Below are 26,517 nucleotides of genomic sequence, written 5' to 3'. Positions count from 1 at the left end.
GGCTCCGCGGAGCACCCCCCTGCGCCCGACCCCACGCCGCCCGCGGACCTGCAGGGATTAGGCGCCGGGGACCTGCAGCCCAAGAGCCGCGCTCCTTTGGAACAAAGCAGCGCGAAGGGTTGAGCGAATTCCTAAACCCGGGGTTGGGGTCGTAGAGTGGGAGCATAGGAGAGAAAGGAGGAGATACGAGCGGCTTCCACCTCAAGCACTCCACCCTTCTTGCTCGAAAGAGGCAGCTGTGAGGGTCCTGCGTACGCCTGGGTGCACGTGCACGCCCTTGGGGGAGCCCGTGGGTGTGCTCGAGCAGGAGAGCATTTGTAAACCTGCAGGGCAACGCTGAAGCCTGTGAGAGGTCTATAGGTAGCAAAATTAGAGAGCTCCCTATCCAAGAGGACACCAGCACGTGGCTTTGCCAAACAGACCGAGAAAAAACCCTTATGAAACAGCTTCCCTCTGCATTCCCAACTCTTCTGTTGGTTCTCTTTGGGTTCAGATCGGTTTTGGGGCTGCGTGATCTGAACTGAGAGGGAAGACGCTGCTAGGGCGAAGGACGTGTGCTGGTGAACCCTCATAGAGAAGTGACAGGGGTTTCCAGGATGCAGCAGAAAGGCACAGCAGGATTTCGGTCGCGGGGTCCCTAGAGGAAGCTTTTTGCGGTGGGAGGGAGCGAGGGTAGGGTCCGGGAGAGAAGCTCCGAGAATTGTGGCGGAGTCACGAGATAAGTCGAGCCCTCCCCGCCTGACTCCGTCTAGCTTTCCCCGCCATTCGCTTTCTCTTTCCAGTTCAGACCTGTTCCCCGAGGCAGAGACCTGAGTGTCCAGGCCTGGGTTATTATCACGACCATTGGGCTTGCTTTCTGCCCTTGACAGACTCAAATGTGCCAGCTGCAGCACTCATGATGTCCGATTCTCAATATATATTCTCAATATATAATGTTCTCAAATATAAGTGTCCTTTCAGCTTCTGCACCCATCTGATTAGTAAGCAAACCACCACCTACTACTAAGGGATCCTGAAAGCCAGTCGCAGGTGACAAGAGACCCCAAGTCAGCAGCCCTCCGTTTGACTTCCCGGCGGGTTATAGTGGATGACTTCCCCAGGCTGTTAGCAGTCGCAGCCTGACCCGGTGACACACCTTCATCCCAACATCTGTGGGAAAATGGGATGTCAGCAAGATCCCCCTTCACGGGAGGTTGGGGCAGCCCTTGAAAGTTCGCCTTCATCCTCCGGGTTTTACTCCTTCTCCCCTCCCCCTGCGTGCAACGCCCCCGCGCATCCCCAGCCTGGGGATTGCCGGGTCCCTGCAGGCCCCCTCCTGGAGCCCGGGGAAATACGTCCGGAACACGCCCGGCCCCGACGCACGAGGCGGAGGGCTGCGCGGCGGCCCCGGCGGGGGTCTCGCCTGATTCTCGGAGTCTGGGAGGCGCGGCAGCTCCCGTCACTGCGGCGAGGGCCTGGCCCACGGCCGCGCGCCCGCCGCCGCCGCCGCCGCCTCCATACTGCAGCGCCGGGCGCAGTTCCTTGGGCCCGGCTGCTGCTGTTGCCCTAAGGCGCCACAGCGGGAAGGAGAGAACCCGGGCCCGCCCAGGCAGTGCCCGCGGCCGGAGACCTCAGCTGCCAGCCGCGAGCCCAAGCCGCGGACTCTCCCCGGCGCCCGGGCAGCGGGAGGGGCGCCGTGTGCAGCGGCGCGCAGGGAGGCGGCCCGCGTGCGCGGAGCGGCCCGAACTGAGGACTCTGTGTGTGCGTGCGCGCGTGTGTGCGTGTGTTTGCGCGAGCTTTCCCTTCTCTCGAGGATGTGAATGGCTTCGCTGCTGGCTGCTCCCTTAGGATTCTTGAGTTTGTGGAGCTTTGGGCTGTGAGCACAACCCACCCATGTAATTCATTTTGCACGGTCGGTTTAAATCAGGAGGAAAAAGCGCAACTGGACCGGGGGTGGGGCAGACTAACGAAACCTGGAAATACACACACACGCTCACAAGAAAGAGGAAGAATGAAAGAACTGGAGAGATTTTCATAACCTTCTTCCTAGCCCTTGCGTTTCCTGGAAAGATTCTGGATCTTTTCTACCTTTTGAAGTCTTAGCATTTATTTTTTGTAAACCGGTGTCCAGCTAGCTGTGTGTGTGTGTGTGTGTGTGTGTGTGTGTGTGTGTGTGTGTGTGTGTGTGTGTGTGTAAGCGCGCGCCCGCGCGCGCCTCTCTGATGCATTTAACTGTCTTTTATCCAACTACCAGAAGCAAATGTATTAACTCGGCTGTGCCCCTTGATGCTCAGGGTCTCGCAGAGCGCGGAGGACAACCAGACCCATTCTCCCGACTGGATTCGGAACAACTGTCTGGCTGTGGACACGCATGTGGGGATAGCTCTTCTCAGAGGCTTGGAAAGCGCCAGTATTAACTTGCTTCCAGGTGCACCACAAGGTCACCAGAGGTGCTTGCAGCCGTCTTGTTCCAGTGCATTTAGACCTTCCTGGCCAGACCAGAAGGATATTTACGTTTCGGTCCCCATCATTTGAAGCCAAAAGTTCGGCCTTCGAGCTGGTTTCTGTACAAACAAGGTAACAAGGATTGCTTTTCAAACTGCTTAACAATAATCCCCGAGTCTTTCTCAGCCTTTTGCCGGCTTTCTGCTCACCAAAATGTCACCACTCTTGAATTTCGTGGATTTGGGCTGGAGGAGAACTTGAAGGAAACGTGACCAAACGACTATGCCAGACCACTCTCTTTGCTCCCTGTAGTTCGCTGGGCATCGAAGCTGATCGTGAGGACCAGTCCCCTCATTGCTTCTCCTTCCTTGTGCTGGGTGTGCATGTGCAAGTGTGAATGCGAGTGCGCGCGCGCCTGGGTGCGAGTGTGTGACTGTGTGTGTTTGAGTGTGTGTCTGTGTGTGCGTGCGCGGCCGCCCTGTCTCTGCCCGCTCCCTGGGCGCAGAAACGCGGGTTTCATGGGGCGATCGACGCGGATCCCCCACCCAGAGCGACCTGCAGGCAGCGGCGGCAGTGCCAGGAGCCGCCTCACGGACTCCCTAGGATGCGGGTGCTGAGCTATGGCAAAGGGCAGCGAAGTGACGAGCAAGGCCCGCGTACGACTGTGAAAGCCACCTGGAGCCACCTTGTCGGGATTGTACCTGCGGGCAGAAAGTCCTCCTACGACCGTCTTTTCCTCTAGAGGCACCAGGTAACAAGCAAACGACTATCCGCCTCACCCAGTTTCCTTCTGATCTTGTTTCTAGTGTCTTATCTGCATTGCAGGCTACTTTACTTATTAATGTTTCGAAAATCATTAAAAAGGGCTGGGTATCCAAGGGTTCCCTATGATGTTGTAATATAATTTCTAGTAGGTTGAATGTAAATCTATAACTGAGCACTTTATCTAGCAGTGAAAGCTAAGGGAATATGGATACACTCCACCCTAAGTGATGTTTTTGGAAAGCTAGGCGTGTTGAACCTGTCTGAAGATGTCAGAGATTAAAAGCCCCTGTTTCCTTCAGGCTTTGGTTGCCAATGACCATTTGGTATCCAGCCCTCCCCAGATGGTGGAGTGCAAGAGGGTGTTTGGTAACCACCCATCATTTCAGGCAAGGATCATTTTGACCCTTTTCTACCTCTGATGCCAGGTTGTTTTCTTTTCTTAATTGTGAACGAGCTTGCCAGATCCTTTAGTAGTTGAAAATTATGCATCTGGAGACTAATCTGAAATGGAGTTTCTTGTAACTTGCTTTGCATTGAAGGGAAATCATTGTCAGGTGTGTGTGTGTGTGTGTGTGTGTGTGTGTTGAGATACGGTGTTTAACAGCCAAGGTTTGCTTTTATGTAGCAAAATAGATAAATATACAAGAAGTCATTTTTATACCACAACTCCACCCCCAGCTGTATTGTTTCCTATGTGAAGAGGGGTTTGTGTGTGCAAGGTTTGTTTAGTTTTGGTTTTGTTTGTCTCTGTATAATATGTATTTTGAACATTCTTGTCAGTGCCTAATTTACAAGGAGTAGGGTGGAATTGCGACTGCCAAATTAGCGTATTTGGGTCTGATCATGTTAAAACGGAGATTTCCGTGGCCGACTGAGGTAGAACAAATTTAGCGAAGTTCCAAAACCCCTTACCCTTGGCACCTATTTCTCTCATTTCCTCTTCCCATCACCTCTGCGTCCCCTACAGAAAATTTCACTCCCTTCTCGAGGGCATTTTGGATTAACAAGATAAAGCACTTCCAAAGTAGTCTCATCAATGTTTTATTCGATAGTGAAGGCGGCCTGAATAATTCAGCTAAGGAGTGCTCATTTAACGTCTCCCGCCTGCTGGAGCTGCCTGCCGGCAGCGCCGGGCGAATGATTTGGCCTGGCCGAGCGCGAGGCGCTCGGCTCCAGGAGGCAGTGACTGGGCTGCTTCGAAGATTTCTCTTTAATAAAGAAGCTTTGAAAGTGTAAGGGCGCTGCCAGCTTTTCCTCCGCTTGCTGAGTTTCTATAGATATCCGTATGATGGCATTTGCAGCCTACAAGCTGGCCACTAGCTAGCTGTTCTCGCTGTCCCCGTGCGCTGATGGCTCGGCTGCCGCTGCAGTCCTCGCAGGCTGGTGGTGCTACAAGGCCATGTATGCAGTGGGCTTGGGGGCTGGGCTCCGTCACTGCAGCTGCCAGGACGGCTTTGACACTTTCTTGGGGCGGGGCGGGAGAGCTCAGCGGGTCCTCCGGCAGACAGCAGGCGCATCATGGCTGAGGTGGTCGCCTGGATCTGAGAGGAAGGAGGTGGAGAGAGACGCGGGGAGGGCAGTGAAGTCCTGCCTGACTTTCTGCGCCTGACCGGCCCCCAACCCCAAATTTGTAAATGAATACTCAAGAACACAGAATGAAAACTGGCTGCAAAAATTCCTTGGTATTCAAATACTGCATAATTTCTCAGGATGCGAAACCTTAAACTAAGTGTTTTTTCCCCTAGACTTCCTCCTTTCTTTTTCTCCCCTCTTGCTATCCTGTATTTAATTGGGTCACTTATACTGTTTCGCCTACAGTTGGAGTAACTGTGGAGAGCCACCCCTCCCCCCCGCTCATGTCCAATAAACATGAAGCAGATGAAGGCTGTTTGTTAGAGAGACAAATTTACCCTGTAACTTCGAGTCTAGAGAAAACCAAGAAAGGATAGAGTAACTTGACCTTAGCAGAAATGCAGCCCCTACCCCACCCAATGAAGACTCAGGAAAAAAAAGGATACTACTTGAATAAAAACTACAAATAATTGGGAATTTGGGCAGAATTAGGTGAAGGTTTTTGTTGTTGTGCTATATATCTTTTTCTCTTTTAGTGAAATTATTTGTGTTTCCCCAATCACTCAGAGAATCCTAGACAGAAAACTGATTTGTGTGTACTAATAATCTGACAAGGACACCTCTTTGTCCCCCAAATTTCTTCTAAGTATTATTACAACAGAAATTATTTTGTACTCGTAATTTTGTTAGCAAGTAAGGAATACCTGTTTAAAGGTGAACAGAAAGAAGGAATGCTGGTGGAGAATATAAGTACCTGGAAAAATAATGTGTTTTCGCTGTCTCCCTCCTTATTTCTCTTCCTCTGGCTTTTTTCTCACTGAAGATTCAGTCTTTTTTTTTTTGCAGGTTAAGTCTTGTCTTTGTGTACTCATCCTCAAGGAAGGCAAGAAAAAAAAATTATTAACTGGTTGTTGAGTGCTTAGAAGCCCAAACATAGATTATGGTGTAATTCATGTTTAAAAATGCCCTTCATTGGTGCAGATTAGAGTTAAGTGGAATGTTATTACCAAATAGACCTCCTAAATGTATAGAAGTTCCTTAAAAATTGAAGGTTTCTACCTCCCTTCCCTTCCCCTTGTCTGAAGACACAGAGAGAGAGGTACAAGATCTGACTCTGTGGCTCCCTTTAAGCATTGTACTTAGACAGAGCTGGTCTGGCTCATAGTGGGTTAAGACTGTCAGGTATTGATAGGAAATTTCCCAGCAAAAGCTTCCTTGTAAGTCCTCTGAGGGTCACCCAGAACAATGGGAAAGTCAGGACACGCATAAGCATATCAGCGGGTGGAAACAAGTTGTTACTTGAATCCTGTCCCCCAGACCTCTTATTTTTTTCTCTTTCTCTTTTCAAGAGGAGAACGACCTTGAACAACACCAGTCTTCAGTCCTTCACCTCCTTTCCTCCCTCAAATATGTGATGTATATATGAACACATACACACACACACACCTCACTTTTGAAATATTAGGTTCCTGAGTTTTTTGTTTTGGGAGGGGTTCATCAAAATATCATTGACTGATACCAGCCAAAAGTGATTTTCTTTTTTTTCAGGACTGGATAGCAAGAGCTGTGGTCACTTAAGGGAGAATTGCCCCACCCTTAGCCTCTCTTCAAAATTATTTTTGTTTCCTCTGACATTAAATGTATTCTTGAAGGTAAAGTGGTGTCTGGTTATGGCATTGGTGTTTAAATGACCATCATATGTTCTCTCTGCCTTTCATCTTTTCGTGAATGACCACCAGTTACCTTTTATCTATTTAAACCAGTGTTCTGCTTCCTCTTGCTGCCTGAAGCACTTTAGGCTGGGTAGTTTTGCTGAGTTTTCTAGCTGGTGAAATAAGGATCTTGCTTTCTGCTGATACTATTGTTGTGTTGTTATGTCATTGGACTAAGATGCTTGCAGATATCTAACAGTGTTCCTGTCTCTGTATAAAAATAATACGTAATAGCTCTATATCATAACTATTCAGTTATTTTAGAGAAATTACAATAAATAAGATTGCTAAGAATTATTTTTGCCAATTTTGAGGTTAGACAAAGAAAACTACTTGAAAGTTCTCATGACTTAGCTGGATAATCTGTTGATCCATTCCAGTGGTTTTTATTTTCTGTTCGCTTAGAAATGTAACATACTTGCACTACTTTCAGAGTTGTGGGTGTAGTGTAAACAATTCTAAGTTTTATGTTTCATTCCAGAATAAAGATATAAATTTAGGCCTTTAAACTGATGTGGATGTGACCCCCTAGGATACATGACTAACAGGTAATTTTGCCAAATCATTACAATGACACACGTGTGCATAGCTCTGCCTTCCTCAGTAAACCTTGAGAGTGAGACTACTTATTATATTTCTAACAGCCCACATTTTTATTCTTGTGACATCCTTCAATCATTGAGAAATATATAAAACCTAAGGCAATATAATTTGTCCATTACATGGTGTGTGCATCATGAAATTAAGAAGTGTTATAAGTACTGAAGCTTTTCTGGTTAGAAGTGAACCATTCTTTTTATGCTTTATCAACATAAATTGTATGTGATCAGGAAAACCCCAGTTTCACATAAGTATAATCAGAGTTAGAAATATAAGAATTTAATTGAGAGAAAATGCTATTTTTAAGCTTTTTCATCACAGTTTTCTGATGGGTACTGTTCTGATAGAAATGCTTTTTACTGAACTATGACATAATCTAATACTAATTATGAAGATGGTTAACAAGTAACCAAAAATCACAATGGAATTACAAGGTTGTATGAAAGTACTATCATTTTATTGATGCCAAGTAAAACTACATGAAAAGGCTTTATTATTTAAACTACAAACTACATCAGTAAGATTTCATAACCTTTGTTGTTAAGTTACAAATTTGGTCACATGAGGAGGAAAATGCTCATTGATCAGTTTGAGTCTTGGTAGAAATATATCTTTTTATAAGAGAAATCTGTCTAATCTTAAACCTCATGCTATTTTCCATTTCTTTGTGGGAACATATATACAATTTTTGCTTTAAAAATATTTCCAATGAAATATTTTGAAATTGGTGTTATTATAATTCCTTGAAGAACAATTGAAGAATTACCATTGAATATTGAATCTATTATAGGATTTGTAACAAAAAAGTCTCTAGCAAGGAAATAATAAGATAAATGAATGAAGTTATAGGATCCTTTTTCCCATCTCTGGGAGCACTTTCTGAATTCTTAGAAAAAAAATGAAAGAAAGACACTAATTAGTTCAATATATACTCAATTAGAACTGGTGTATTTAATCAGGGATAGAAGCCAAAACATGTTGATCATGTTGTTCTGTTTCACTTTGCCCTGTGCTGCTCATTGAGGAAATGTCGAAGTGCCCTGAAGGACACGCATCAGTTGGTCTCTGGATTCCTTTTCCCATTCGACTTCTTACTTCCTGTCTTGAAGTAGGCTTTTCATGAATCTTACTGGTGTCACATCCAGAGTTACAGGATATTTGCATTAAAGTGATTTACTAGTGGGAGCGTATCAAACTCTTGTTACCATGTAAACTTTCTCTTACCTTCTTTGGAACTACAGGCTGTGGTATTGTATTAGTAATTATCTCCTTTCTGGGTTTTTTTTTGCCTTACTCAGTAAATCTTGAGAGTGAGACAACTTATTATATTTCTAACAGCCTACCTAAAATTAAGTCACTAAATGATTCATGTGCATGTGTTTTATTTGTGCTAAGACATTTGTGTAGGCACATTAAAATGTTTATAATTAATGTGGCAAGATTAAACACTGCCTTGAGTAGTGCCTTTATTCTAGATGGATAGATATCATCATGTCACTAATTTTTCACAGATCACTTTAATTTAAAATACCCATTTAATAGAAATGTGCCTACCTTTAAATTGAAAATTGGGGGTTATTTGTAGGAATTATGTAGGGTGTTTGCCATGTTTGACTGTTCAAATGTCAGGCACTTTAATAACATATTCAAACATTGGATCCTGACTTCAAAGAACTTATTTTTTTAGTAATATGAAAGACATAAACAAATGCATAAGCTTGAAAGTAACTGATATTGTTCATTCTATTTTTATGTTTTTTAGTAGGGGAAACTGAAGAAATCAGGAAATCATAACTGTTTTGTGACATCCATATTGTGCAGTGGTTAGAAGCATGAACTTTGAGATTCCACAAACCTATGGCTCAAGCCTTTGTAACTCTAAGCAAGTGTTATAACCTCTCTGAGTCTGAGTGTCCTCACCTGTAACATGAAGCAAATAAAAGACACTTAGCTGCTATATCATCATCATCATTATCACCATCACCATTATAATCTCAACATTAGCTATTATGAAGGTAAGTAAGGAAACCAAAGAAATTGGTAATTGGATGACTTCAAAGCCTATGCTTGGGGTCATAGACCTCCAGGATTCAAAGGAATGCTAAAGCTCATCCAAAACTGGGGTCACATTGTCCAATATCTTCAGACACTGAGCAAAAGATGTAAAGCAGGAAATCTGGTCGGGATTAGGAAACTGTAGGCTATAGGATCTCTGATATACTGGTGAGTGCTTGCCCAAGACATTCAAATTTAAATTGATTTTACCCCCTGATGTGTTTGGCATTATGAAATTCTTAGTTACTCAGACATTATTCAATTTTTAATTTTCTCTAAAGCATCCCTGCCAAGTGGTCATTTGACTAAGCTTGAGTACTTTCAGTGATTTCAAAATCACTCCACCTAAAAAAGGTTGTTCTATCTTTGTACAGGTATAACATAAAATTTATGTTGGGTGTTGAGCCAAAAACATGGCATCCTGTGGCTTCTCATTAATTTCCATATGGGAAGAGGGGCATGCAGAAGTCTAATTCTCAATGACAATACGTCAAATATTTAAACTGAGTTACTTGAGATCCCTAACCCACAATTGCTCTGCTTATGATTAAGTTTTAACTCTAGACCTAAACTGGTTGGGGACAGTTTTCTGTGTGTCATGGTTTTAAACCCTTTGACCTTTTATGCTCAGTAAATGTTAGCTATCTTAAGCCTTCCCTGTTGTCACCCTTTCCAGACGGAGCTGGTTTGTCTCACTTTTCATTGAAACAAGGTACACACAACAACAGATTACACAGTTGACTAGTGTAGAATTGAGCAGGGCCATTTTTTCCCTGATTTTGAAATAGGGAAAACAAGCATGTACTGTAACCATCCAGCACTCATGTCAGATATTACTAATTTGAGTAATGCTTCTCTTCTCTTGAGCCTGGACAAGGTGATGGAGTCCTTAACACATACCTGCAAGATGCCACAACTCTTCAATCCAAGTTTGCTCACAGGATTCAAAGTACTTGACGTTCTGAGTCTACACACTAGGAACAGTACCCAAGACCACTTTCTCAACAGTTCATATCATATCATTTGCTCATAATGATCAAATTACTTAAATCTTTTCCACTAAGTATTGAAAGAAAAGTAACTTATAAATTCTAATAATGTTATTCATAATATCTGTGGAAAAAAATGAAATGAAGCAAGACAAGAATAGAATTTTCATTTCACCCCGAGGTGATGGGTGGGCTGGTGCCCTCTTGAGGGCTCTCTGATCTGGACAAGAATGACCCAAGGCCCAATCTTTGCTTCCTTTAAGAAGCACTTACTCATCATTTAATGTATACTTTGATACTTCACTAACCATTTCACCTCTGACATACAAAACCAAAACAGCAATAGATGCCACTCTATGGAAGCTGAAATCTAGAGTGAGGTGCCAACACTCTTTCAGAAAAGCAGACCTAGGCCTGTAGTCAGTCTTGATGACATTTTCACATCTTTGCCTCTTAACTAGATCTTGAATGTAGATGACACTGATTTCTAGAATATTTACTAAGTTAATCTGTGTTACCTGCTTTTTTATTGAATAAAATCAAACATCAAGTTCCTAGCAATTTCCCAGCCTCTGTAAGAGGTCACCTGACTTCTAAAAGGGGCACGACCATTTGAATACAGTAGGGAAATGACAGTAAAACTTCCTTTATCTGGTACCCTTGCAGAATGAGTCTTTGGATTATCAACCTTCTCCATTATCTTGAATGTTACTCTTTTTAGCCATCATGTTGAAAAAAATTTTTTAAGTTTTACTCTTAATGTGAATGCTAATAATTATTAATATTGACACACCAATTCTAAGTATAGTTAATCTTTCCTTAAAGACTTCAGGTTTTCATTGTATTTTTTAGTGATCGCTGAAAGCCCTCTGGGACCAATCCATGACATGTTTAAAAGCAGTTTGTACCTACTAATACTAAATTTTCTCCAATTTATTTTCTTTTCCTTTTATCTTCTATGTATTTTTTTCTTTGATTTTTCCCATGCTGTGGGCTAATACACCAATAGGAACTTATTATTAAAAATGGCAAGATTGTAGGATATCTTTGTAAAATAATAACATGATACTGAGTAAAATTCTAAAATGTCCTCCAGGAAGGAAAGCACATGAATTTTCTTCCATGTACTTTATGTGGAAAGCACTGTGAGATACAAACTGATCTTGGGTAATATATAATATATACTATGTAATACAGGGATAATGTGTAATATATATAATATATAACAGATGGTCATGATCATGACCACTGTCATTTTCTGAGAATGCACTCTGTCAGGCACTGTTGGTTTTTACTCCTCTAATCCATGCAGTAACCCCAAATCTTAGGCATGATTGTGTACTTTTTCACAGAAGCAAGTTGAGGCTGAGAGCAGTTAATTCATTTGTTCATGATTATATGATGGATAGATGATAGGGCTGGAATCCAAATCCAAACATGTCTGATTCTAAAGAAGATAGATAACTATATCTGCTCTACCTCAGAGATTTTCTTTTTCTCCTACTTCTGAAAGCTGTTTTTTTGTTGATTATTACATAATGTTTTTTTAATGTCCTTCAGGCATGATAGCCATCCTCTAAATATACATTTTATTCTTAATTTCTTTCCCCCTAATGATACTCTATGAATTGCCATATTTTATATCTGTTTTATGAAAGTTTATGAAAGACTTTATGATTATCCACTAGGGATTCTATAGCTGTTTATTTTGAGAGGGCAGTGTTTGATCCTGAATCTGGGATATAAATATATACTAACACTTTTTTGCTAAACTAGATTTGCAAAAATCTAGGTGATTTATACTCTGTAATTGCCACTTCCCATCTTTAAAAGGAACTTGAGCCATTGTAAACTGGCTGGTATGTCTTAAGTAATTAATAAATAACTGTTCTCTTTAGCACTTTCCTAATACAGAAGAATCAGAGAATTCTGTACATGTTAGAACTGGATGGAACTTGAAGATAGATGGAACTGTATCATTAAAATATTTGCATTTGTCTACTTGTGCTCTACAGTCTAGTCACCTCTTATTCCCCTTGCCATGTTATTTGTGCAGGCTACTGTTGCAATCTTTAATGAGTGCTTTAGGCTTTACCGCTTTACCTCCTTCCTTTGAGACAGGGCCAGAAAAAAGTCAAGTAACAAACTCATTTACATACCTTGAATCTAAATTTCTATGCTGTTATTTCAGTAACAGAGGGGCCTGACGGTCAGCCAAAATCTGATACTTAATTCTAGATATCTCTGTCTGCAGAATAGACCATTTCTAGATTAAGCCTTGTGTTGTTTTCCTATCTGGGACTTACCGTCTTACCTTCTTTGGTGAATTCAAAATGGCCACAAATTCATTGCTGGTTTTCCATCAAGTGTAGATAGATGTCTGTTTCCCTTCCACCTGAATCTGGACTGGCTTTGAGACTTGCTTTTAACAATAGGTGTGGCAGAAGTAATATGGAATCATTTACAAGCCCAGTCCTCACGACACCATATCTCCTCCAGTTTTGCCCTCTTGGAACATTTTAACATCATGTGAAGAATCCTAGGTTCCCCTGATGGAGGCAAGTGCCAGCACCAATGGCAAGATATATGAATGGGGCCACTTTACACTATCCAGGCACAGCTGAGCTTCCAGGTAACTGTGGTCATATGAGTAACCCCAGATGAGACCAGGACAAGAAGCAGCCAAAACGGATGATCCACAAACCATGAAGAAACAAGATGTCAGTTACTTTATTTAAGACACTAAGTATGGAATAGAAATAGATCTGAGACAACCCACTTGGGTAATGGGGCGTAGCCAGCCACTGTGTGTGTGTGTGTGTGTGTGTGTGTGTGTGTAAGATAACCCTGTCTCCCGGTTTTTATATTTTCAACACATACTTGTTAAATATCTACTATATCTAGGCACGCAGCCCCTCCATCCATAGAGTGATGGATTTTTGAAGAAGAATATATTTTTTCTTAAGCCTTTGGAAGTATTCGCTTATTTCTCAGATGCCTCAAATTTCTTCAAAATGCTCTTTGCTAGGATGTTTCCTAACATGGTTGACTGTACATGAGAATTAATTTTGAGTTGCCTGTTTTCTACTATACCCACTTATTAATATGCATTACAGGAGCTTCCTTAAAAGAGTTGTCCTCTGATGCTAGAGTTTATACCATTCAACCAAGGGAGAATTTGTCTTTGCTTCTTCAAGTTGCATTTGGGTTTGGTTTGGTTCATGGTGACAATCTGTTATTTACCAAGACTTCATTTTACCTTCTAATTATGGTTTTAGGGATTCATATTTACTATTCATTTCTTCTGTAAATTAAATATAGATTGCACAATTACTTTCTTCTGTGACTTCATACACACCTCATTTTATTTAATGATGTTCTCAGTTATGTATCAAATTATTCTACAGGCATCTGATATACTGTTACAGGTATATTAAGGTGCAAGGTGTAGATCATAGGGCAGTGTTAGTGGTTTTATAATTTTCTGATTACTATTTATTTGCAAAAAAATACAAATCACAAAACGAATATAGTCAAATTCTTTGTTTTAGTAAAAGAGATATATTTTCAATGATGAATGCATGTCACATTGACCTAAATATTTTCTACCAAGAAGTTTCATAATGGATTTGAAAGTTTCCATGGACTATATTGAACATGAAATGTTTTATTTACATTTTCTTTCTGCTGTTACTGTGATTTTAGAGTTAATGTAAGATAGGTAATGTATGTTGTTCTAATTATTTGAAATTCTTACTAGTACATCCTAAAATAACCAAGCACAGAAATAATTTGCTGCATGATGCAATATACATTCAAAAATTGGTTTTCTTAGTATGATATGTATCAATTTCCAAGATCCCATTTATGGATTTTGGAGTGAGTATGGTGCCTCAGCAGGTCCTTTCATAGTGGCCAAACTGTGGGGAGGGAAAACTAATTTTCCCTCTACCTTTCTAAGTTCTTGGCTGAGATCCCCCCACACCCTTAACCTGTAATAAAAGGACAGATTAACAGGAGAAAAACAAACAGAAATTTAGCAACATGTATACCTCCTGTATACATGGAGATATCCAGGAGATCTGGGTAACACCCTAAAATCCCATGCCATTACATTAAATACTGTCTTTGGCTAAAGACAAAAGAAGATTTTGGAGGGGCAGGGGAGCCAGTTATGGGAGATTACCAGGCTAAATTCAGTAAACAAGGGTGTGGTTTTTATGCAGATTTAAGTGGGTGCTTTCTCCATTGATAAAATTTCTAGAGATTTAGTGCTCCCCTTCCTAGTCCAGAGAGGGAGACATCTTTACAATGGAGGTTTCCCTTATAAATGTAAATGTCTCTTACAAAAGGTAACTCCTTGTCTTTCAGGTTTTCAGAGCTTTTCCTGTTTGTGCTGTTTCTTAGAAATAATCAGCCTAAAATAATCCTTAAACCGAAGACACATAGTTTGGGGTTGCAAATTCTGCACCCCTCCACTGCTGTAAGATTTCTTGCAAGTTTTGTCATTTTTGGGAATCAAATTCAAAGTGGTTAAGCCACAATATTACTGCAAAATCTTTGACATGAGTGGGTCTAATCGAATTTAGCTACAAAGAAAATTGCATCTATCATTGAGAAGTTATAACAGTTGTAATACTTGCATAAGACAAGCTTCATCTTACTATAATAGAACAGTAAGAGGCTCTTCATCGTACACGCAGGCATATACACCTACATTAGTTTATTTATTTTTATCAAATACATAATCTTTATTAATGTACATGCTATATATTGTACTGTTCACAGTTATCACACTTTAAAAGAAGATTGTGAATAAGTTTTAAACTTATGGTTATGGAAAAAAATCGTCTTTTATTCATTTAAAAAAGAAGTGTAGTAAAATTACAAAAGAAAATGATGACTGAATTAAATATAATTTTTAAAAAGGCTCAGGTAGCTTCTTTTTTCATTTTCTCTTTGTAAAACAAATCATAAAAATGCTGACTAATTGTAGTTTTTGCATTTGCTTTCATATTCTGTTTTTCAGCCCTCTGAAGTATAGCATTTTCCATTCTATTAACTCATTTCTTGAAGTCATGCTCTTTTTTGACAGGTGTAAGTCTATCTTTTCTTCTCACCTTTCTTTCTAACTTTTTATTATCATTAAATTCTAAGGTTATACGCAATCATAATGAACTGTTTTAACTGGAATAAGCCATCATGTTGTACTGAGTTTCTGGTATGATTTCAGTGGAAGGAAGGAAGTAATAAACCCTGGTGTGGAGTGAACTGGGTCAGTGAAGAGCCTCTGCTTCAGTACAGGGTCAGCTCAGCTATTAAAGCTCAGACTTCCATTCCCGTAAAGGCTCATTGTTGTTCCCTCAGGGCCACAGCATTCGTACTGTCATTAAATAAACTTCCATTTAACAAGTAAAACAGCTAAAAGTAATACCTGCAGGGATTTTGAGAAAAAGCTCTGTGTTTGAGTTCCTATCAAGTGGTGTATCAGAAAAGTAACCAAACACACCCATGTTTTGTAGGGAACTCTAAGATAATGCAGTTCCTGGTGTGGGCACCCTCTGTTAAGCGGTTTTGATCATCAATTCTCAGTTCTTTGTTGTAAGACTCATGAAGAAATTTTAAAAAAATGTAGCCCTGACTCACCAGCCTTACTGGTAACTCTAGGCAATATCTATTCATATTTCTATTATATTGCACTGGGCAGGCTTCTTAAGGTATCATCCATCCTTTATAGAAGTTGGATATTTACTTTCATTTTAGCTTACTTCAGTACAGTGGAGATGTTCGGCAGAAAAATAGGTATGAGCAGGTGGAGGGAGAATGAGGTTAGTAAAGCCCTGTAAGTGGGGCTCAAACAGTCAGCCAGATAAACTAGAGAGCCAGAAAGGACTCAGGAGTCACTGCCCTTTGCAAAGAGTTCATTCCACATGCTCTTAATTTGGGTTGATCTTAAGACTTGCTCTAGCTAATGTAAGTGAGATAGAGCTGAGACATGGGACAGGCATTGTGATTAACTATTTCTGCCTATAATGAAAAAGAATGAGATGTGAACAGCACAGTGGGAACAAGAAGGACTTATCTTGAGGCTAAGAGTAGAGAGTTGAGGGTTTAGATTCCTAACATATTTGGTAATCAGACAACGATTTATTCGAAGGCAGGATAAGCAGTCTTAACTGATGTGTTCCCAGTGTTTGGGAGTGGCTACTGTCTTGGAGAGGAACAAAAAGTTTATTCTACAGAATTACCTAGAGGAATGGCTTTAGACAATAACATATTGTTGCTCACCAGAGATAGACATCATGAGACTGCCTGATAGGGCCTACTCCCACCCTTCTCTGACCCTTTACCTTTGCCCCATTCTTGAGACCCTTAAAAGACAGAAGCGCAGCTTATGGGTACACCTTTCCTCTCTGAGGTTGCCTGTACTCCCCTTTCTTGGAGGATGTATTTTTAAAAGACTTCTTACTGTTCAACTTATTATATTTTGTCTCTGTTCTCTTCCAATGGTATCTGGGACACTTTGTTATTCCATTCTATTTTCTAGACCTTAAGCCCAAGCCTTCAGTCTCTTTTTCCTACTCCAGATAAGAAGGGAGGGACTACTGAGAGCTCTGATTTTGGCTTGTAAGTTCCTGTTGCTTGGGTGACCTAGATGGAACTGCAGCTATACAATCATGCTCCTTGGTAGCCTGCCTGAAAATCTCTTTGCTTTGGAAAGTTCTCAGAACATATTCTCACCCTATCCAGTGCTCTGCAGCTCCCCCAAATCCTGGGGTGGTAGGGACTTAGTTCCCATGCCATGCAGATTCAAGTGGACACTGGACGCTGGCTGACACTGGCTTTAGGAGTTGGCAGGGGATTATGTTCTATGCTGAGCAGCAGTTCAGTGAGCTACCCTTTCCTTTCTCTGTTTTTCCTTCCTTTCTGCTTTATTAAGGTAAACCAGCCTTTGTCTTACTTGGCTCTAGACCACTCCTCCTTTGGAGTTTATTCAAATAAAACTTTCATTCTACTTCACTATTATGTCTCAGCTCTTTAGTTCTATTTTGCAGTGGGGACAAGAACCTAGGAGAGCAAATCCCCCAGTGGAGACAGAATCTTCCTTTTCATAGTCAATTTTTGGTCAGAGTACTCTAAAATTTACTAACTAATTATGATGAAATCACAACTCTCCATTCTTCATTGGGAGGAAATTGGTGGCAGCCTCTGAAGAAAATAACGCACTGTGGTGAGCCACTATTCCTGCTTCCTCCTCCAGTGTAATGTGAAATAGTTAAATCAATTACATACACAACCTTAAGTTCCTGAATTACCAGAGAGGAAATGGTTCCTGGCCATATATTAGGCATTTTGATGTCAAATAGCTTGAACTTCAGCTGTCCAGAGTTTGAAATAGCTTCTCTCCCTTACTTCACTATGGATAGCACATAATCCATATATTTTACTAGGTGAACATACTTCAGAATATTTAACCTTTTAATATAGCCCAAGTCATTACACTTTTTTGCAGTTAGTCCTTTTCAGAAGGTGTCATTGCTTTTATTTAATTAAAACCAACAATAGATTGTTCATAATCAAGAACAAGAAAGATACACTGTAATGTAACATCATCATTTGCAACCTCTTCAGATGATTCTATAGAAGGGAAAAACATTGAGCTGGAAGGTTATCAGCAAAAATAGAATATAGCAAGAGATATAAAAATAGCACTCTCCTGTCTTTCAATCCGAGTAAAGCACTCATTGTGTGATTCTGCATAAGTCTGCAAAGTGCTGTAAAAACTCATGTTTAATTGAGGTAACCCTGAGCTTTCTGAAGTGTAACCGGTGACAGACTAAAGTGACACTTTGATTAAGCAGTGGTTGAATTATAAAATACTGTTACTCTACATCACTGCTGGAAACCTTAATTGGACGACAGAGTCTAAAGGAACAACTATAGCAACAAAACAAAAACAAATAACTGAATCAGGTACCTTTTAATATCAGTTCTTTCACAGTTCACACACAAAAAAAGACTTACAATTTTCCTCATTCCAATTCTCTTGTTCTTTTGTTTGGATCAGTAGAATGCCCCTCTTGATTCTTCTTCTTTTTTCCTTTTTTTTTGTCTTGGTTCAAAAAAAATGACTAAATCCAGATAAAAGTTCTTAATTACAGATTAATCAGTTGCTAATTTAAAATTTAATGAAGCAACTCTGATGATATACTTTTTGCTAGCATTTTCATTCATGTTTTCCTAAGATACAAATTGCTTTATTATCTTCATAATGATTAAGTGATTCAGAGATACATTAAGGAATCAGAGAGGGTAGTACAATTACAGAGTGCTTTTCTTTATGTGGTACTGTACCCCAACATTCTTTCTCTTTAATGTTTTTATTGAAGTAGAGTTAATGTATATTCTTCTATTAGTTTCAAGTATACAACACAGTGGTTCAGCAGTTACACACATTCTTAAATCCTCACCCCAACTAGTGCAGTTACTACCTGTCAACATAGGAAGATGTTACAGAGCCATTGGTTATATACTCCATGTTATACTAACTTATGTTATGATTGAAAATGTTTAGCCTTATATCCCCTTCTGCCATGGTAATCACCTGTCAATTCTCAGTGTCTATGAGTCTACTGCTACTTTGTTTATTTGTTTTGCTTTGTTTTAGATTCCACAAATAAGTGAAATCATAAGGTATTTGTCTTTCCCTGCCTGGCTTATTTCACTGAGCATAATACCCTGTAGGTCCATCCATGTTGTTGCAATTGGCAGGATCTCTTTCTTTTTTATGGCTGAATAATATTACACTGTGTACCACATCTTCTTTATCCATTCATCTGTTTATGGACACTTTCATTGCTTCCATATCTGGGCTATTGTAAATAATGCAGCACTAAACATGAGGGTACATATATCTTTTTGAATCAGGGATTTTGTTTTCCTCGGGTTGATTCTTAGAAATGGAATTACTGGTCATAGGGTATTTCTATTTAGAGTTTTTTGAGGAAAAAGTTCTTTTTTCCATACTACTTTTCATAGTGGCTACACCAATTTACATTCCCAACAACAGTGTAGGAGGGCTCCCCTTTCTCCATGTCCTTGTCAACACTTGTTATTTCTTGTCTTTTGGATAGTGGCTGTTTTAACTGATGTGAGGCAATATCTTATTGTGGTTTTGATTTGCATTTCCCTGATGATTAGCTGTGAGGAACATCTTTTCAAGTGCCTGTTGGCCATCAGTATTTCTTCTCTGGAAAAATGTTCAGGTCCTCTTCCCATTTTTTAATCAGGCTATTTGTTTTTTTGGTGTTGAGTCATGTGAGTTATTTATATATTTTGTATGTTAACCCCTTATCGGATAAATCATTTACAAATACATTCTCCCATCCTGTAGTTTGCCTTTCTGATTTCTTGATGATGTCCTTTGATGTATAGAAGCTTTTTAATTTGATGTAGTCCCACTTGTTCATTTTTTTATTTTGTTTCCCTTGCATGGGGAGATGTGTTCAGAAAAAAATTGCTCATGCTTATGTTCAACATGTTTGCCTATGTTTTCTTCTAAGAGTTTTATAATTTCATATCTTACATTTAGGCCTTTAATCCATTTTGAGTTTACCTTTGTGTATGGAGGTAGACAATAATCCAGTTCATTCTCTTAAATGTAGCTGTCCAGTATTCCCAGCATCAGTTATTAAAAACACTCTTTTCCCTATACCCCAACATTCTTGGTAGGCTAAAGGTATGGCTTTGACATTTACTTCATAGATAAAGTTATACAGGTTAAATGCATATTAAGAGAAAGTTTATTGAAGAATGATTTGTAACATCAAAAATTTATTTTATGAATCACTATACAACCTATTCATCTATAAGAATATTGTACCACTCTTTAAATAAATGAAATAGATCTATATTTGTTGCTAAAAAAAGCTGCCCCAAACATATGGTTACATAAGAAGGGAAGTTATGGTGGCTATAATGTTATCTTCTTTGTGAAAAAAAATAACATACACATAATGCAGACCACATAAATGCATATTTGTGAATTAACATTGTTTTGGAGAACACATACACATAAAAACATAGAAGGTCAAGTGATTTTCAATTTTATCCTTTTATAGAGTTTGAAACTTTTTATCTTGTACATATAATAATTCATAATAAAAAACTTAAATATAAGATTTTAGTTGCCATTATTATTGTAGATCAAATAAAATTAAATATGAATATTTCTAAATGATGAAAGGCTACTCTATGCTAGGCATTATACTATTAAATGTTTATATGGCAACGAAAACATCAGTGATACAAATTCATTTTCTGTATCTTATTTGCTGAAATTTAACAGTCAAACTAAATTGTGCTGTATAAAACAAACTATATGTCTGGCTCTTAGAGGGCATTTCACTAACAGTATGAAATGCCAAAAATGCTCAATTGCTTCAGAGTTTCTGTTTTGCCTTATATTGTATTTTTTTGTGTGTGGAAAATGTCTATAAAACCTAGGAATTTAATTTAATTGTTAACTATATTAACAATTAAATTAAATTAAAATAATAGGAAACTTTGACTTCCACAATAAGATATTTCATTTTGGGCTCTATTTAAGTTCATAGATTCATTTTCCTGGAGATAGGAGTTTTGAGTGTTTTGTGCTGGTTTGCATTAGACCCCACAACAATGCTTGTCATGTAGATGAATGTTTGGATCATTAAAATTAAAAATAAAAATCAGTCTTTTTTTCTAGAATCTTAATGTAATTTGAAGATAAAACTGTGTTTTTGAGTTTGCTCCAATTTATTAAACAAACTAAGTAAAAAAAAAATAAAAAAAGGACATAGGAGGTTCTGCAGGGAGACCATCTAGACAATTGATAATGGGGAAAAAATACCACTAAATTCCACTTTAACAGGGCTAAAAGTTTTATTTGGATTTTGTACAGAGAATGAAGATAACCTTTTGAAAGCTATTTTATCTCATATTCGAAAAAATATAATTGCAACTGTGCATACTCAGAGCAAAGGAAACACTCAAATCTATTTCTTTCCACATTTTCAGATAATATTGATCAGTAGCATGGGAAGATGGTCTTAAATTCACATTTCACTTTCACAGCAGAACTCTAAGAAACTTAATTTTTTATCATTTATTTTCCACTTTTTTATTGAGAATTTACATAACCATATCACCCTTTGAAAGTATGCAATTTAGTGGTTTTTAATATAATCACAAGGTTGTGCAACCATCACCACTACTTAATTCCAGAACATTTTTTTTTATCTCCCTTCAAGGAAACTGCATACCCATTAGCAACCACTCCTGATTCTCCCCTCTCTCGAAGTTAATTTTTTTGGGCAAAAAGAAATAAAAACAAGGAAAACAAAAACAAACTACGACCTTAAAAAAAAACATCTTCCCATTTCCTTAATCTTTTAGATAAGTAAATCAGTTCCTTATGCAGCATCTTTGCAGGTATTTTTTATTTTGCCAAGTGATTAATTCTGTCAGATCCTCATCAGTAGCTATGCATTTGATTCTAGCTGTTATTCAACATTAGTTTTGTTGACTTCATGAAATCCTAATTTTTATAAATGACATTGCAGCTCCACTTTGATACAGATATGCAGCATATTTGTAAAGTAAGTTCAATAATAAGGAATTGTTAATATGGTCAAAGATATAGCTATCTCTGTATTGCTCTATCTGACCATCTATACTGGTTTTAGGTGGAGAGAGAGATTTGAATGGGATTAAGTGCATAAGTGAATAGTTCCTTAGGAATATTGCATTGATACTTTATGCTGCTTTAAACAATCTTGTGAAGAATACGAGGTTAAAATCCCCTTTGTATATCACTTGGAAATTGTAGATTTATTTTTTCCTTGAGAGAGAAACAATGAGTTACATATATTTAGTTTCCATTTATGTACTTGATCATTATGAATGTTATAGAATAGGAATTAATTTTATTTATTGCAGATAAGACAATTAATATATTCTCAGTATTTGGCATTCTAGGTTTGGTGGCACTTGACTGATAACTCCTTTCAAAGTTGCTGATATTTAGCTGTCTCATGAAAGATTTATGCACTATGCAGAGACTGTCTGTCAAAGATGAAGCTTATCTGGTTTCTCAATTCTTGAGTTCCTGGATCTTGACTATAATCTTGTTCTTTTCTGCCATTTATTTCTTCGTAACAGTATCTCATTTTTTCTCTCTTAAGGCATCCATGAAACTGTTTATCACAGTGGGTGACAGGAAATAATTTATCTCTTTGAGCTGGTCCTTTTTCTGTTGTCAGGTGCTTCATCTTTAACTCATTAATTCATTCATTCAATAAGTATTTATTGATAAGTATTCTGTATAAACAAGAAATACTGGTAGGATTTAAAGGTTCTTCAGGGAAATAAGAAATATATTATTACTGTCCTTGCTGAATGTACAGAGTAACAGGGAGAAAGATACCCAGCAATTCATGAATCTATTTGTTGAACACCAGTTATGTGTCTGATACTGGTATCAGCTTTAAAGAAACAGGGTAGCTTTGCATGTGTGAGGCTTGTTATGATGCAGAAGCCCAGTGTGCTCTGAGAATATGTAAGGTGGGATCCCATCCATCAGGCTCACCTTCTTCTGGGCCTCCTATCATCAGCCCATGCTCATGTTGGAATAGATTGGCTGCTGTTCTGATACATAAATTCTTATTTAGTCTGTAATGGTTCAAGTTTAAATGTTAAGCTGGATTCATCACCAGCTGTTTTTTCTAAAAAAATATCTACAGATATATATGTTACAGACTATGTGTGTGTGTGTGTAAAGATGTTGAAGATGCCATGTATCTCCAAGATACTTGCAAAAAAAATACTTTATGCAGTTATTCATGAGGTCTGATTTTTCCTACATTTCTTTCTATTTTAGGTAATATAGACTGCTCTGGCTCAAGTGCTGGATGGAAAATTTATTTGAAGAGTATTTCCTGTTAATCAAAAACTTAGTGCTGCATGGTTGTTTCTTGTATTACACCCTCAGATAATTTATCCAACAACAGGAGCCTGGAGTTTTACTGTTCAATCAAGTTTGTGCTCACTTACTTGTAGGCTATGCTTCCATGCTGCTTTATGGCCTTGAAAGACTTCCCTATTACTTATTTGTAAAATAATTCCATTGTTTCACTTCAGCTCACTCTCTTCAAAACATCCACACTTTCAAAAGTTTATGCATATTATTTAGGTTAGACAAATAGCATTTTATTTCTCTGGATGGAATTACCTAATTAGGTAGTCAGTACAGCTGGCACAAAACCTTGTCCAAGCATTACTAAACTACTTGTAATTCTCTAAACATAGTAAGCTATTTCATGTTTTTGTGTCTTTGATTCAGCTCTTCCTTCTGACTAAAATATTTTTTCATCATCCTCAAATTATGTATTCCACAGGATTTCCAAAATCTCCTTTTGGGAAAGGCTTCTCAGATGCCTCAAAGTTGAGGTTATTGCCACACATCTTTGTTCCCATACTGCTTCATATTGTATATCCTGGAAAGGTTGCAGGTGGACTTTTGTGCATCTGTGCAAAGTAGCTTCATAGGGTGCAGATTCAGTCTAGGATTTTTTTTAAATTTTTTTTTAATTTTGGTATCATTAATCTACAATTACATGAAGAACATTATGTTTACTAGGCTCCCCCTTCACCAAGACCCCCCCATATATCCCTTCACAGTCACTGTTCATCAGCGTAGTAAGATGCTATAAAATCACTACTTGTCTTCTGGGTTGTACAGCCCTCCCCGTACTCCCCACACAGTATACATACTAATCGTAATCGTAATGCCCCCTTTATTTTTCCCCACCCTTGTCCCTCCCTTCCCACAGCAGAGGTTTTTCTGAGAACTTTACTTTTCTGCATAGTGGTCATTCTATATGAGAGCATATTTTCATCACAGCGTTTATACATATTTAAATCATTGGTTTATGTTTCTGTCTACATATACTAGACAGGTTCTAATGTCTATTAGGGCATGATGCATTGAACATATTTTTAATTTGTTTTTATCCAGTTGGCTAGAATAGTGTTTGAAATTATTGAATTGAATCATTGAGTTATTGAAATGAAGCACTTATGGGTAAAAGCAGTACAGGTTTACCTCATTTATTGTGCTGTACTTTATTGTGCTTTGTAGATGTTGTGTTTTGTATGACTTGAAGGTTGTGGCAACCCTGTGTTGAGCAAGGCTACTGGCATTATTTTCTAACAGCATTTGCTCACTTCAGGTCTGTGTGTGTTAATTCCTACAATATTTCAAAATCTTCATTGCTGTATTTGTTATGTTGATCTCTGATGTGCAGTGATATTTTATATTACAATTATAATTGTTTGGGGGACCATGAATGTCCCTATAAGATGGTGAAATTAATTGACAAATGTTGTATATGTTCTGACTGCACCATCAACCAACCATTTGCCCATCTCTCTCCCTCTCCTTGGGCCTCCCTATTCCCTAAAACACAGCAGTATTGAAATTCGGCCAGTTAATAATGATAACTGCCATGGACTCTTAAGTATTTAGTTGAAAGGAAGGGTTGCCTGTTTTTCTAAATAAAAAATTAGAAATGACTAAGGGTAGTGAGGAAGGTACATTGATAACTGAAATAGGCCAGAAACTAGGCCTCTTGTGCTAAACAAATATCTAAGTTGTGAGTGTAAAGGAAAAGTTTTTGAAGGAAATTAAAAGTGCTACTCCAGTCAGTACACAAATGATGGGAAAGTGAAGCAGTCTTCCTGCTGACACAGAGAAAGTTTTAGTGATTTGAATAGAAGATCAAACCAGCCACAACATTCCCTTAAGCCAAAGCCTAATGCAGAGCAAGATCCTACCTCTTCAATACTGTAAAGGCTGAGGGAGGTGAGGAAGCTGCAGAAGAAAAGTTTGAAGCTAGCAGGGACCAGTTCATGAGGTTTAAGGAAAGAAACCATCTATCTCCATAACATTAAAGTGTAAGGTGGAGCGGCAAGTGCTAGTATAGAAGCTGCAGCAAGTAGACCAGATGTAGCTAAGATAATTAATGAAAGCACCTACACTAAACAGATTTTCACTGTGGATAAAACAACCTTCTATTGAAAGGAGATACTTTCTGGGACTTTCATAGCCAGAGAGGAGAAGTCAATGCCTGGCTTCAAAACTTCAAAGGACAGCCTGACTCTCTTATTAGGGGCCAGTGCAGCTGGTGACTTTAAGTTGAAATCAATGCTCATTGACCATTCCTGAAATCCTAGGGCCCTTAAGAATAATGTTAAATCTACTCTGCCTGTGCTCTAAAAGTAGAACAACAAAGCCTAGATGATATCTGTTTACAACATGGTTTACTGTCTATTTTAAGCCCTCTGTTGAGACTTACTGCTCAGAAAAAAGATTCCTTTCAAAATATTACTGCTCAATGATGATGCAGCTGGTCACCCAAGAGCTCTGATGGAGATGGACAATGAAATCAATGTTGTTTTCATACCTTCTAATATCACATCCACTCTGCAGCTCATGGGTCAAGGAGTAATTTTGACTTTCAAATCTTATTATTTAAGAAATATATTTCCCAAGGCTATAGTGGCTATAGACACTGATTCCTCTGATAGATCTAAGCAAAGTAAATTGAAAACCTGGAAAGGATTCACCATCTAGATGCCGTTAAGAACACTTGTGATTCATTGGAAGAGACCTAAATATCAACATTCACAGGAATTTGAAAGAAGTTGCTTTCAACCCTCATGGATGACTTTGAGAGTTCCAAGACTTCAATGGAGGAAGTAACTGCAGATTTAGGGGAAATAAATAGCAAAAGAACTAGAATTAGAAGTGGAGCCTGGAGATGTGACCGAATTGCAATATCAACAGTTGAGGAGTCACTTCTTATAGATGAGCACAGAGAATAGTTCCTCAAGATATAATCTACTCCTGGTCAAGATGCTGTGAAGATTGTTGAAATGAAAATAGAAAATTTTGAACATTACATAAGCTTATTTGATAAAGCAGGAGCAGGGCTTGAAAGGGTTGACTCTAGTTTTGAAAGACGTTCTACTGTGAGTAAAATACTATCAAATGATATCAAATGCTACAGAGAAAGCATTTGTGAAAGGATGAGTTGATCAGTGTGGCCAACTTCACTGTTGTCTTATTTTAAGAAATTGCCACAGCTACCCCAGCCTTCAGCAGCCACCACCCTGACAAGTCAACAGCCATCCTCATCAAGGCCAAGACACTTCACCAGCAAAAAAGGTTAGGACTCGCTGAGAGCTCAGATAGATGATGGTTAGCATTTTTTAGCAAAGAAATATTTTCTAATTAGAGTGTGTACATTGTTTTTTCCGAGATGATTATTGCATACTTAATAGACTATGGTATAGTATAA

At 38.9% G+C, this 26,517-nt stretch overlaps 1 protein-coding gene across 3 annotated transcripts in view; it reads left to right on the top strand.

Moving 5' to 3' along the window:
* The first annotated feature begins 1,311 nt into the window (after positions 1 to 1,311).
* LRFN5 (leucine rich repeat and fibronectin type III domain containing 5) overlaps positions 1,312 to 26,517 on the top strand; it is a 262,635-nt gene continuing 237,429 nt past the window's right edge. For 2 of the 3 annotated variants that reach the window (XM_037025549.2, XM_037025548.2), the window contains exon 1: positions 1,313 to 3,175. The gene's annotated coding sequence lies outside the window, so the exon portion shown is untranslated. Of the gene's footprint in view, positions 3,176 to 26,517 lie in introns of all 3 variants that reach the window. The other variant, XM_037025545.2, reaches the window with a different exon arrangement.

Source organism: Manis javanica, chromosome 8 (genome assembly GCF_040802235.1).
Source record: "Manis javanica isolate MJ-LG chromosome 8, MJ_LKY, whole genome shotgun sequence".
NCBI classification, from domain to species: domain Eukaryota; kingdom Metazoa; phylum Chordata; class Mammalia; order Pholidota; family Manidae; genus Manis; species Manis javanica.
This window is presented reverse-complemented; position numbering and strand designations above follow the sequence as displayed.